The following is a 13,302-nucleotide window of genomic DNA, read 5'->3' on the forward strand; positions in this document are numbered from 1 at the left end:
TGAAGTTTATAAATGATTGAAGATCACTTCCGGTCGGATAGTGACGTCACCAGTATGCTATAACACATTGTAAAATAGGTAATGAGTGTGTCATTATTTTGATGGATTTGATAAACTACAATGTATCTGCCATCAAAAGGAAGTATTCGTCTCAATTTGTTTCCGAATTTCCGTCATTAGCTTAAACGATCCTCGGAACATGCTGTTTGGCTACATGTCAACAATGAATGCGTTGAAGTTTCACTTACACTGTTTACATTTACCGCGAGCTGTTTAATATTTAATATCAATTCTGGTCAACGTAACAGACATAAATACCCCCCACGCATTGCTGGGATGATCCTTCGATATGGAACAATTTGTTTCTTTATTACGTTAAGTGCATTTGCTTGTTAAACGTTTACGGTGAAGAGCAATATCTCAGATGTAATGCCCAACTTAAAAAAAGTTGTTTTTTTTTTATATGACCCATTCAAAGCGTACAAACATTATGTGGTCCATTAATCGTTTTTGCTGAAAAGTTGAACTTCCGATTTCCGTTGATAAACAGTTTTTATGCTTCTTTTACCATTTAGGTAACACATTAATAAGTGAACCAAAACTAAAGCATTCATATAGACAGAGCAAGAACGCCGCCGTCCTGATTGTAGTATAAACCCCATCAATGTTACAGAGAAACGATCGTTTTTTGTTTTTTGTTTTGTTTTGTTTTGTTTTGTTTTGTTAAGAAATGGTGCCATTTGTCACGTTACTAGATCTTTTGAGAACCGAAGTCATTAGTCTTTGATTTATCAGGACTGTTTGGTTCCTGCAGATAATCAAGTTTTACCGACCCAGTTTCTGCTTACAATGTTTCATTGTTGCCAAACCTTGGCAAATACCAAGGTTACCGAACCTCATAGTGTCTTTTGCGAATAAAAAACGCAGTAATTGATCCGGGTTGTCTAGTTATTAGGCCTATATTCGTTTTTATTACATAAGACGATATTCCAATAGAAATGATCAAATTTTGACACATACAATAGTTTTCTGATATACTGTGGTTCATTAAAATATAAGCGATATCATTTTTCTAAAAATAGAATAAAACACTGGAAATACACGCTTGATGTATACATATGTTGTTTTACATGACTTTTTGTATCAAGTATTTCCGATTGTGTTAATACATATACTGAAAAAAACGAATCACAATCTAGTAGGTTAAAATAATTTGTTGGCGAATGAATACACTTTAATTAAGCATTCCTAGAAGTTTTTAAAACTGCGTAACTATAATCATACTTATTATTTATCAGTGCACTATCTTAGTTACAACTTTTTTAAATACCTAGAAATAGATAGTGTTTAAAATTTTAATAGAACCATTTTAACAAGAGCTTGGACTTTTAGTAGTTGTGTCAAACAGCGATGTGACGTAGGCCTGTCTATTTCATTGCTGGCCACTCAGCCATAGCTCTGTGAAATCAACAAGATTTGTCTGGCTTTTGAGCTAAGACAAGCAATCGTATGCATATTTTACTTGAAACCAGGTCATTTTCGACTTGTTTTGACCAAGAAATAGATAGATACATACTAACATAAGTCTAAGGTGCTGTTAAAATGGTTATAAATGGCATCTGGTTTTTTACTTGAGGTTGACTTTGCGTGGATTATTTCGCTGCATTAAGAACACAGACTGCACAGAGTTACAAATACATGTAGTACCATCTGTGGAAGAATTGGCTAGCTTTTTTTTTCTTAAATCAATGTAACGAACTGGACAACAATAACAAAATTTTAGATACTTTGCTCACTTATATAAAAACTAGAAACTGAAGAGAGGTTCGAAGAAATATATATATATATATATATATATATATATATATATATATATATATATATATATATATATATATATATATATATATATATATATATATATATAGATCTATGATACGTGTTCATACATAAATACATGTATATATCAAATGGCATCACTGTAGTTCTACTTCTCCCGTCGTCCATACAGCACGACACAATCCATCAATAACAAAACATGTATCATTATGGGAAATGTATTATTACTGCTTCACCATGTATCTTTAAAGGAAAGTCGCCCTGTTCCCCACTAGCTACTTACGAGTAGGAATTCATTATACTCCTTTTGCCGACCCTTTTCTTTATCAAGGAACAATTTGCGGACCAATTTAAACCGTTTCTTGTCGCGAGTTTTCATTAAGGGTTATGAAGAGTCGAGTCGGGTTTCCGGCATTCTTAACGGTATAATTAGAGACGGATCGTGCATCAGATTTAAAGGACATACATTTCGTTGTGTTTGCGGCAATTTTTTCTCCATTTCAGCCTGGTTATGCAAGTTCGTTGAATGCGCTAAAAATGCCGAACAACCACTTTTTATTCACTGTCAGTATAATTAGGCCAAAAAATTGTGTGTGAAGAGTAACACTGATGCAAACGTTAGGTTAGGTGGGTGGGGATCTTTTTTTTTTTTTTTTTTATTATTTTATCATATTTTTTTTTGCATGAGGGTACAAATACAAATATAAAATCAAAAGAATTTTTGTTTGTGTCATATTTAAAAGCGGGTTTTAATGGAAATTATATGAAAATCACAATCGGATAAAACAGTCATCTAAAAATGGTAGGATCGGGGCATTTTTGTAGGTTAGGTCGAGCTACCATAAACACACAATTTTTTTTTCACTTAGGCCTGATGTAAAAAAAATAAATATTGAATAGAAATATAAACATTGAATTCTAAACGTGTATTTTAAATGATCATTTTCTTCAAATAAACAATCCAATTTTTTCTTCCATACACATTTTCCTTTCATTAAAAAACCGTGGATTAGTTTTCAAGACAAACTGATCGCAGCAATTAAAGAGTGCAAGTAATGTCTGAGACAAGTATACACTATTTACTTACCTATTGACTGTTGGATATTATAAACAAAGACAGGAATAAATAGCGTGGAATTCAGTGTCTTCGGTCATCTGGAATAAACCAAGAAAACGGCATCAGTTTACATCCGTGACTGGAGCAGTAAGATCTATGAGTGAATCATCGTTTCACTTTGAAAAACACCTGTTTCTCTAGATGAAAGAAGTCGAGGAAATTTTGAGAACAGATAAGAAAACGCCATATCACAGATACCATATAAAAATGCTGGTTTTTATCCAGACCACATATTAAGAATATAGTGACCACTATTGATATTTCAAACACGTAAATAAGAAAGTATATGCCAAGATCACCATTGTTTGAGTTCCATTTATCATATAATATGGAGGAATTAATCAGAAAAATGGTGTTACAAAAAACGAGTTCAATTTACTAGTCATCCATTAGACGTCTGTTACGCCGATAGACTTCAAAAAATTAATTAGGCATGCTTTTGTTTCCTTTGTGTTTAAATCCCCTTGGCAACAGATAACCCGGATCCTCGAGTCTTACATCGTCAAGTGACTCTTTACATTATTTAAAAAAGTACTTGCGTCGACTGAAATTTGACAAGACGGGTTTAAAAAATTATAATACAATATTGATTTATATATCCGAGCTTTATGTGTTTGTTTTACTGTGCTTTATTTTAAAAAATGTTAACAGGCATAAAAAATATTCAGAGTCATAATCATAACTTGACCAGTTTACAATGAATAATGAATTAGAAACCTTGACTTAACGGATCAATTTTCTAATTGAATACAACCATTATAAAGTTTCAACATTTAATTCAGGAAACAAACAAATAAATAAATAAATAAGGAGTTTGTACAATTTCTGCAAAATCATATCTGGGCTACATACTTTAACTGTCGATCATTACGAGCGCTGGATGGTTGTGACTATTTTTAGACTTTATAGATCTCCTTAGAAGAAGAGCTGTGTATAAATATATAGGAAAACATTCGAACTTTAAAGTTAACAACTATGGATGTTTTTCTTTCCAAAATGATAGTTTATACATTGTAGCTTAAAAATCATTTTAAAAAACCTAAGTAAAGTATGGTGGTCAATTTTCGGGACCACCCAGCCTCTTAAGAGTCCTAAGTTAGTGTTGACTGGTAAAAGTGTTCCTCGGCTGACTGAATTCATATGATAAAACAGTTAATGATGCCATTATATAATAGTTCCGTTCATTAAAAGACTCCGGTCTCATCCTACTCATTCACTGCTTTACAAAAGCATATTAAACGATTTTTCTTGTAAATTTGATAGGTTTGTTTCACACGAATAAACCCCGCAGACTTTAACAAATTCGATTTCCCCGCTGTAACCATGTATAACATTTGTCACACTGGCAGGCTGAGCGAGATATAACATGATCAGGTTAACATAGGAATATTATGACACCCATATAAAACACACAACAAAAAAAAAACCTTTCCCATCTATGCTCTATTCCAAGTCTGTGCTTCAACCTCTTTTTTGCGAAATGTCTCGTTTATCATAGGTACCTTAAATTAGCAGCCAAAATACAGTGTGCATCCAATCACATGAATGAAAAAGTCCAAATTATTTGTTTTGAACCGCCCCTTTTACTGCACAATCTAAAATTTAAAAAACCAAAATACTAAAATGTTTTTGCATTTCAAAAGACAAGAAAGTACCCCGGATGATAATGTTAAAAATTGTGCGAGGTTTCCCAAGCACTCCGAATGCAGAAAAGATATTATAGTATTATATATGTTTCCCATTTTGAATCTCCTCATGTGATCAAAATTATAAAAAAAAACATAAGACCTGTAGAAAAAGAATGTCAAATCAGTTATTTATCGTTCTTATAACATGTCAAGTCTACTAATTTCAATTCACTGACTTACAGAGGGAATCGCTATCATGATGACACAAATAATATTTAGCGATAAAACATTAATCTAAATTCGTCATGCCCTAGTATTCTCATAGTACTGAGGCAAATCCTGGAAAAGATCGAAAAAATCAAAGTCGCCGGAAGTCGTTCTGCCTCACCTGTGGCAGTGGATTAACTTTATGGCGTTGGGACGACAGAAGCGCCTTATCACTTGGTTCGGTTTACCACATTTCACTGAAGAAACTATGCCAACGATTTCTATGGCCTCTGTGAAGTTAGCCATAATGCCATTGCCGGATATGATATTGTTTTAGTATAACTATCGTTCTGTAGCATCGTCTATTTTGTTGAAATAAACAACAAACATTGGATTCTTCAGTGCAGTTTGTCAAAGTGGGGTATTTTATTACCCTGCTATCATCCGAACATTCCAGCAAATATGACTTTTGTATATTAAAACTCGTGAATGACGATATCATCTTGTCATAATGCACGATATACTGAAATATTTCCATAAGACTCTATATTGCAACCAAATCATGCAGAAAGAGGACTTCGAAATTATCAGAAATGGATGGGGTTTGACCATTTAATACCTGTAAAGTACATTCTTTTAAAAAATTAAGGAAATCCTCGATGAATACACATATTTCACTTCTTTGAAACTGGGAATTCGTAAATCTGGACCACGTGTGTAATTAATTACATTCATTTAACTTTACCTTATGGCAAGTTGGGGGGGGGGGGGTCCCGGGGTACACTCAAGAAGCGTATTAATTTCATTCTCGTAAAAATGCGTCATGGGTAATAATGCTTTACGTCATTATTACAAACCTTTCTATAAGCATTTCGACCGGTTGCGCTATAAAGTCACAAATACCAAAATGGCGGGATGGCAGGGGTCAAAAGGGGGGGGGGTGTTGACTGACCCCCTCGAAAAGTCAATTCTTAATTAGTCCATAATTGTTAGTGAGTATATAACTGATAAATTTATCTTCCGTTATCGACGATTATTTCATATATATATATATATATATATATATATATATATATATATATATATATATATATATATATATATATATATATATATATATATATATATATATATATATATATATATATATATATATATATATATATATATATGAAATTGATATATAGTGTGTGTATTTCACCATTACAAACTTCTCGAATCTATGTCATTTTTAAAAGACCATTTCGACACGTTTACTCTAGTGATCGATTTTCTAGAAGGGGGGGGGGGGGGGCAGGAATTAGAGAAACCTAACCCCCCCCCCCCCCCCCTCTCAATATCTTTGCAAGCTAATAGTGAAATGAAGCAATATTAGCTACAAGTCAAAAAGAGTTTAAATTCCTTCTTGCAATATGCTTTCCTTTAGTTTTCAATTTCCTTAAGGAAAATAAATAGAAGTTATTTGTATGAAAAAAAAAAAGAATAAGAACCCGCATCAACCCTAGGGATGATATTTTTAGCAAGGAAACGGCTTATTTAAGAATTTTAGTCATAGGTCAAATTGCAAGATCGTCATGAAAATAAAACATTAATATTGAAACCGGATACGATAATGTACTTTATTTCACACAAAACAGAGTCTCGTCAGTAAATTTAATAGCATATAGTTTAATATATACATGTAGTATACGTTTAGAAATTAAACGTGCGTAATCGATATCAGTTGATATTGGAATAATGCATCTATTTTGCTCAATTTTGAACGTCCTAATTGCTAAACTTGCAAAACTTGGAATCGGAAACTAGAGAGTTTTTACCAAAATCAAGTAACTAGTGAAGTGTCTGCACCAATTTTTTTACGTACATAATTTACAATTTGACAACAAGTTTATAGAAAACCTCATTTAAAACTCTTAACAAAAGTTTATGGCGGTGCAATTATATTGAATATGAAACATCATCCGACCAATAAAAAGGGACTACGGCGCTAGCCTTAATGGCATATCGATCCAATTAATGGGATAGAATATTAGATTAAGAATACCTCTCCGTGCCAAACTGCCCCACTTATGCAGCCAAATATAAAGTATTATCGTTTTAATTGCACTATCCGAACAGTTGGTGCATGTAAATAGTACGAAATATTTGGTACAGGAATTCAATTTCAAACTAAGTTAAGTAAAATATATTTGATAAGAATCAAATTGGACAGACAGCACTTCCGATATTCGGGATTGGCGAGGGTTTTGGAATTTTTAAAATTTCTGCACATGAGATACCATTAGTTCTGTGCAAATTGTTTAATTGTCCCGATATTTTTGTCATATATTAATAAAATTTCCACTCTTGTATGGAATAGAATTCATCAACAATTAAAGCATGCATACAAAATATACGGAATATTTCGCATATGGAGATAATTTTTTTGTCCAATTTTCGATATTTTTCATAATATTTACTCGCATTATTCAAACTTTGTATACCGAAATTTAAAAAAAAAAAAAGTTACACCTCAACAAACAAAAATTCAAAAAGTTATTTTTTGAAAGTCGGAGCATTCTATTATAATTGAAATTGATGATTTTGTTGCAGCTCCAACTCTTTGATTTTTAATATAAACACAATATATATTGATTTCTTTCTGTAAGAATAAAAATTAGAACTCAATGGGTCTCTTTTTCTTAGCGTTTGATAAATGATACATTTAAAACTTTTTAAAATATTGTTCAAATTCTAAATAGAATGTTTGGCAAAGAAAATAATAGGATATTAGAGAAAACGTTGTCGAAAGTTTTGGTCATAACGAAATTGTGCGCTTAAGTCATTATCGACTAATACATATTTTTTTTTAATTTTGCGAATTATAACTTTTCCGGAACACTACAGTGTAATTGTTCCACTTACCAAAATAGGCGATTTGGTTAGATGGTACTTCCCTTAGAACACGATATGTCTGTCACCGGCCATACTCCACAGACAAATCCTGCCTCTCATTGATTTGTGCAACCTTACTATTAATGGCTCTGATTTATTCTCAGGCGTTTCGACATCATTAGAGAGCTGCAAAAAAGGGAGGGGGGGGGGGTTCCAATAGATCACACAGTGTTAGTTTTTCTTAAAATTTTCAATAATCGTGTTACAAAATGGAAAGATGACATAAAATTAGTGAGATCAGATTGCATGTATAAATTTTTGGACAGCAACAAACGGACTTTTACGACCGGCGTACACTGAATATTATTATACTTTCATGCTAAATACTGAAATCTGATTGGTTTAGGCACAGTTGATAATCCATTCTTTTACCCTCAGCGTTAGCAACACGCTAAGCAACGGGTAACATAACGAATTGCTACATGCGCATAAATTATGCGCGTACGGTGCGGCGTAGAATTCACGTCATTTCTATATAAAAGCAGTAAAAAAATCTCTAATATTAAGACATTCAGATAATAGAATAAATAGTGCCTGTTTGGGAGGATAACTGTTGAAACTGACACCCCTCGAAAACCATTGTCAACCTCCGCTTTGCGTCGGTTGACAATGGTACATGTATCCTCGGGGTGTCAATTTCAACTGTTACCCTCCCAAACAGGCACTATTTATATAATGTCACCAATCCGATTCCATAAAATACAGGGTTCGATTGACCTTGGATTTTTTTTCACGCATGATTTGGTTCATATTCTATTTATGGCCGTGTATCTGACCACGTTTCATCATCGAATACTCTTTTGAGAAGCTGATTTTTATAACCCCTGCCCGATACTCCGTATGATAATATGACTGGAAAGTCATCATCCAATAAGGCTGAAATTAGAGACTACCAAAATAACATATGTCAGACTAGCTAAAGACTCGACAGAAATTCTCAAAGAACTGTGCGATATGTATGAAAACAAGTGTACGTCATTGAGACAGGATTACAGGTGGGTCAGCTATTTCAAAAATGGCCAAACAGACCCTAAGGATCAGCAACGTTATAGAGCACCTCGTACGGCATCAACAGATGCAATACGTTCTAAAAAAACGATATCATTACTAACGATGGTCGATTAACCATTAAACAAATAGCAAATTTAGTAGGCATTTCATCGGAGACAGTATTACAATTTTAAAGAAACACCCTGGCCACCGAAAGGTTTGTGCAAGATGGATACCTCATCTATTAACAGATCCTAAAAAACGAAATCAATTGCGGGTTGAAATGTGTTAAAACCACTTAAAATCTACAAAATTGCAATGGACGACGTTTATCGAAAATTTTTACAGGTGATGAAACATGTGTACATTATTTTGAACCCCAGAGTAAACTGATCAGAAGATGTGGTTCACTAAAAAGGCAAAAGGCACTGTTATAGCAAAACGTGCCAAAATAAGTACACAGAAAGTATAATACGCAATTTTCTTTATTAGTGGAGGTCCTATAGTTTAAGTTGCTATTCCAGAAAGGCAGATCAATCACCGGACATGTATACAAAGATTATGTGCTGAAGAAAGTTAAGAAGCATTACGAAAGGTAGAGACCAAAATCTGGAATTCGCAACATTCGACTTCTTTATGACAACGCCCCAGCACATAAATCACAAACTGTGAGATCATTTTTAGAAAAAGAAAAGGTCCATCCTCCCTATTCGCCGGACTTGTCTTTTTGTAATTTTTTTCTTTTAATTAAAAAAGCATTTGTCAGGAGGAAGATATGCTTCAAGTAATGCTTTGGGCTCTGCCATTTATCTGTTGAAATATGTGCGTCTTTTAAACGATCGAGAGTATTTCTAAGGTAACCATTAAAAAATAAGAAAAAAATATCTTATTGTGTTATTTTTGTTAAAACGATAACATTACTTGTTGAACGTCACTCGTATTGATATTATCAATATATAGATGGTATCCATAATCCACATCGTCCAACTCAAAGAGTGAATGCGGCAAAAATTGTGTCTGAATGAGCATTAATATTAGCCAAATTACTACCAACAAACCCCATCGAAATAAATTGTCGTGTTATCTGCATAATCGATATTATATGGATGATAGCTATATGTATGTTGTTAGGTCACATTAAGTTTGATAAAATCGATATCGTTTGCACCCTTTCGATTCATTGTTTGGATTGGTGGATAAGGATGTCACTTTTTATTTCAAAAATGCACAAAAGTTAATTTTGAAACTATTTTGATAAAATTTGACTCGTTTCTGGAGGTTTGCATCGCATGGGGGTTAAGGATAATTATATATTTTTTTCTTTAAAAATCGGGAAATATTATTTTTATCTATTTTTAGAATAATATTAAAAATAAACATATATTCCTTTAAAAAAAATGGTGAGGCTACAAATGTTAAAAACTGGTAACTAACGTCCAGTCGACATGTCATAAATCATAATTAGAGATAGGTGAAAAAATGTATTTATAACACGAAAGATTTTGAATGTCAAGATCTCTCAGTCGTACGTGTATTTGCCTGGTATTTGTAATGTGCGCTGTTTCCTAACTTATCACAAAACGGAAACAAAAACCAAAATCCCACATACAATTTTCACTGAATTTCTTTTCTCCCATTGATAAAAAATATAACTCAGAGGATTATTTGCGGAACAAATAATAAAGCCCCAATTCATCGGAAATTAGAGCACGCGCGATAAATCCATTGAATGACTTAATAAATAATTTTTTTGATCAATGCAGCTACAGAGTGCAGAAATCTGATGAAGACTGAGTAATGGAGTTACTGTTTCTTCACACTAATCCTTACAAATACAAGGATTGGGCCAGTACGTTCTCTTATGGCTATTCATCAATTTCATGGCGTGCAAAACACAGTACAATCGTATTAGCACGAAACCTTTTCTCTGTGTAATAGTCATCAGAATTCACATTCACTTGATAAAACGAACAAATTGTATCGAATTTGATTTAGGTCTTGAAAAGAAAGATTTACGCGGACATTGCGCTGCTTGAAAAGAATCTTTGTGGGGTAATTTATCACACCGTGAGGCTTTGTTTGGTCCCCAACGTCATGTGCTTGCATAAATTCAGTATTATGGAAACTTTTTAACATATTTTTAATGCTAATTTTTTTTTTATATTTTTACCGGTTTACCACAGATGTAGCATAAATCTCGATTTCCAAAAAAAGATACTCACCGAAAACTCATGCCATGCTTTTGACCATTTACCTGCTGTATGGCTAGAAGTGAATTAGTGAATTTAAGTCAATCTCACTCGCAAAAGTCGTCTTATTAGTATCACTACTGAAATATTATGACCGGGTGATCTAGTTACTGATTAATCTTCACTTGAAAAAAAACTCTCTGTTTCTTGATTATATGAGCACAACTTAGGTCGTGTTTGAATCAAGTGAAAAAGTAAAAGTAAACGTATATGTAGATCCCTTCCCTGCGTATGACACTAATGGGTCATATATATATATCAGGCTTGGGGTAATGCTAAATGTAATGGTAATGCATTGCAATGCATTACATGTTTTCAAAGTAATGCTAGTAATGTGTAATGCCACAAAATTAGCATTACAAGTAATGCTAATGTAATGCATTACTTTCCAAAATCTAGTGTAATGCTGGCATTACATGGCATTACTTTGCATTACTATGCTTATTTATGCATGTTCACTTTAAAAAAATGTGATGAATAAATGAAAAGTTGAAATTGAATTTGATTAAATTTATTTTTAAAGAAGAAAGAAATAATTCTAATTGAGAAAAAAATGTTTTAATTGTACATGTTTTATTAAAAAAGGTTTTTTAAAATTCATTTTTGAATTGTTTATATTACTAAGATAACAGCCCAATTTCATAACATTTTTAAGAGTGTTGTTATTAAGAGTTTTTAATCATTTAAACAATTTACTCGAATTAGTTTGCACTTCAATAAGAAATGTGTCAACAACACACTATGCCCCCAGGATAATCTAAGTATCAAAACAATCTATTGTTATAAGAAGTGCTAAACACCCCAATCCCCTTCCCTTCGCTATGTCACAATAGAATAGGAGACAGACATGCACCTTTAAAAGCAAAATGAATGCACTGTCCATCCATGATGAAAATCAATATCACTTCTAATATTATAACCCATTTGAAAATAATCTTACTTATTTTCTCTCTCTTTCTCTCTGTGTGTGTGTCTCTCTCTCTCTCTCTCTCTCTCTCTCTCTCTCTCTCTCTCTCTTGTATATTAATTACACTGTACATTAGTTTGGACTGATAGAAAATACAAGATTTATGTATTTAATCTATTATTGCACTTAATATATCCTAAGATAAAGATCGTCAAACAGTATTTTCCAGTCCAAGCTTTGACTGCTCCTGCAAAACATTTATTTAGCATAGCCCGGAAGATGGATGCATTTAAAAGATGAACCCTTTGAAACTTCGATCCTAAAGTGCAACAGCAATCTTTTGTCTTAAAGTGTCCTCTGTAAAATGAAATACGATTAAAATATATGAAGATATATAACCGGGAAAAATCATCTGTTTATAAAATTAATTAATAAAATATAGTGTCCAAAATTTTAAAGATTTGTGTAATCTGGGGATATATCTATATTTAGCTTTTAAAAACCGCAGCATTATTTCATAAATTTTTTTTGTTACACATGTTATCCTGTGTCTCTATTTCATATCTGATATTGTATCATGCCAAATGTCTATAAATATCATTTTACTTATGTAATATGTTGTTCATATTGCCTCAATATGATTATACATGTATATTGAGCAAATATAGAATTACTCTTGTTTATTCATTGAATTTGAACCTGATACTGAGCATGAAGCTGTAGATATGTTAAAGAGTGTTGTATATTTGAAACTTTTAAAAAAAAGTAATGGTAATGGTAATGCATTACTTTACTCATGTAATGGTAATGTAATGCATTACTTCAAGAAAATCAAGTAATGGTAATGGTAATTTAATGCCCAAATTCATGAAGTAATGGTAATGTAATGCATTACTTTACAATGTAATTCGCCCCAAGCCTGATATATATAACTCATATATGTCAATGGCAGGTTTGTAATTATGTCAATACAAAGGTTTATAATGTCAACATGAAATAGTATGCCACAATTACTTTGATGTAATATCAGTATCAAGTACGAAAAAGTTGTTACACATGAAACTGTAAGCGACTATTCTTTCCTTTAGTACGCAGCACCAGGTAAAACTACCAAATAAGATGTCCTGTAATAAATTAAACACCAATAAATGTATTTACTATTAAGTCCCAGAGCGGACGTGTATGCATTTTAAAAAGTCAATATGTGTGAGAATGGGTTTTAATTTAAAAAACATAAAATGCTGCTTTATTATTTATGCATGTCTCAGATTACTAATATGAGAGAAAATTTACCATGAATAAACAATTAGACAACAATAAAAAAAACTGCAGGTGAAAAAAATCTAGAATTTAGAATTATCGATTTCCTTCTTTCAATACACGAAAGTATGTGTTTTCCTTTAATTTGTTATTTTAGTATACTGTTTTTTT

General features: G+C 32.4%; 1 protein-coding gene across 5 annotated transcripts in view; it reads right to left on the reverse strand.

The window, feature by feature from the left end:
- Window positions 1-11,025, reverse strand: part of LOC128160441 (FMRFamide receptor-like) — a 32,755-nt gene extending 21,730 nt beyond the window's left edge. The window contains exons 1-2 of one of the 5 annotated variants that reach the window (XM_052823782.1): window positions 10,938-11,025; window positions 2,927-2,994 (exon numbers count right to left, since the gene is read on the reverse strand). The gene's annotated coding sequence lies outside the window, so the exon portion shown is untranslated. The other 4 variants (XM_052823773.1, XM_052823790.1, XM_052823765.1 and 1 more) reach the window with 4 other exon arrangements.
- Window positions 11,026-13,302: the final 2,277 nt, after the last annotated feature.

This window comes from Crassostrea angulata, chromosome 1 (assembly GCF_025612915.1).
Source record: "Crassostrea angulata isolate pt1a10 chromosome 1, ASM2561291v2, whole genome shotgun sequence".
Taxonomy (NCBI): domain Eukaryota; kingdom Metazoa; phylum Mollusca; class Bivalvia; order Ostreida; family Ostreidae; genus Magallana; species Magallana angulata.